General features: G+C 36.3%; 1 long non-coding RNA gene across 1 annotated transcript; it reads left to right on the top strand.

Annotated features, from left to right (window-relative positions):
* Positions 1 to 659: 659 nt before the first annotated feature.
* LOC128869595 (uncharacterized) lies at positions 660 to 1,425 on the top strand. The gene is made up of 2 exons (XR_008455341.1): positions 660 to 971; positions 1,038 to 1,425. It is a non-coding gene; the product is annotated as an uncharacterized LOC128869595 (long non-coding RNA).
* Positions 1,426 to 1,803: the final 378 nt, after the last annotated feature.

Raw genomic sequence — 1,803 nt, 5'->3', positions numbered from 1 at the left:
AAAACCCTATATTTCTATTCTAGCTAACGACTTGAGCTTCCAGGTAGCTTCCTAAAATTTAATATTTTTACGATTTCTGGATATAACTTTATAAAAGGGATCCTCGAATAGGACGAGAAAAAAGATTTAACAAGTTACATCTTCGGTTGACTATTCTACCTCTTTTTTCATTTTTTTTCACTTTAAATCTATATTGAGACTATCTTTCACAGCAATTTAACTTACCTTCACGTATATAAACCCGTTTTTGTGTCGTTTAGTTTTTCTTTTTTTGTGTACTGGCTGTATATATATTAAGTTAACAGCCAAGTCATCGAACTTCCCTCGCAATGAATTCACCGAGCAACCCGCGCGCAAACAATGTCGTTGAACCCGACCACATATGCAACATAAACAAAATAATGTGGGTCGAAGCAACGGCCAGTCGTTTCCGTTATGTCGCAAGCGTTGGAGTTCTGACCGAAATATGCTGAGTCGGTTCTACTGACCACACACAAACCCATGGCATAATCTTTATATATTTATTATGTATTTAGGTTTAGATTCATGTTTTCCATTTATGTACTTAGCTTTAGTCTTTTATACTCTCCATTCTTATAATCAGTTCTGTCCAGACAATTATTCAATAAAGAACGATTGGCTTTACTCCGGCACGCCGCCGTTAATATTTGATCTATTAATTTACACTGTTGAGCCACAAAGCCAATAGTCCAACAAGGGGACGAAGTCAAGTCCCCCAACATAACCATCCTAAAGTTAATTGAATTAAGAAGTGGCTGAGACGTATCAGCAACATCCGCCGCTGGACCAAGGAATCAATACTGCTCCAGAAGGAAGTTGAATACACATAACTTGAGACGTGTCAGCAACACCCGCCGCTGGACCAAGGCATCAATACTGCTCCAGAGGGAAGTTGAACTAATATAACTTATATCATATATTCTGCGTCGCTTCTATTTCTTAGTCAGTCAGTAAGTAGACGTTGAACACTTAACACGTTAGTGTCAAATAAAAAGTAATTTACCCTCAAAATAAAGTATCATAATGGGTGGTGACGTATAGTTCATTTATTAAACAAGATGACGTGCAAGGAAGCTGATGAGCTCAGAAAAAGTGATGCAAAACGAAATCGCAAACATCAAAAATGGCATGAATAATCCAGCCATTATTTCTCACTTCACTACTCGTTTGGCTATGGAATCATTTTTCAACAAACCAATTACTCTCCCTGGGAATACACTCACAGCGAAGAGAGATTGTCGTCTTTGTCTACAAGGAGACGAAAAGCTTCGGCGAAAAACTTGTTTCTATTGCATTGTATACAAGAATCCAGTATATCACCAGCAATAAAAAATCGTTTATACATGTGCTTACCTTCCACCAAATCTATACATAAATAAATACGATTTCATATTTTACCACAAATTTTCTTTTAATCACCTTTTTTTCTTCAGCCTTCTTCGAAACGATACAATACTTAAAAATAAATTATAAATGTGGCACATTTAAAAAAGGTCCACCGAAGAGCTAAGAAGCACAGCACAAATAAGAGAAGGAACTATTCCAAATGCGCAATAAAGGTTGCAAGCGCCAATTATGTACATATACATATTATTTGAATATAAATTCATCCAAAATATGCAAATCGCGATATTAACGTAAAAACGAACTGTATCTGTCGAGTGATAGCGAGGTTATCTTGCGAGCGTGCAGAGAGATGTGATCATAGCGATTTTTGCTATATATATACCTGGCAATATTATTATAAATCACTTTGACTTTCTTATCGCATTGACTATCAGT

This window comes from Anastrepha ludens, chromosome X (assembly GCF_028408465.1).
Source record: "Anastrepha ludens isolate Willacy chromosome X, idAnaLude1.1, whole genome shotgun sequence".
In the NCBI taxonomy this organism is placed as follows: domain Eukaryota; kingdom Metazoa; phylum Arthropoda; class Insecta; order Diptera; family Tephritidae; genus Anastrepha; species Anastrepha ludens.
The sequence above is the reverse complement of the archived record's forward strand: the minus strand, read 5'-3'. Positions and strand labels throughout refer to the sequence as shown.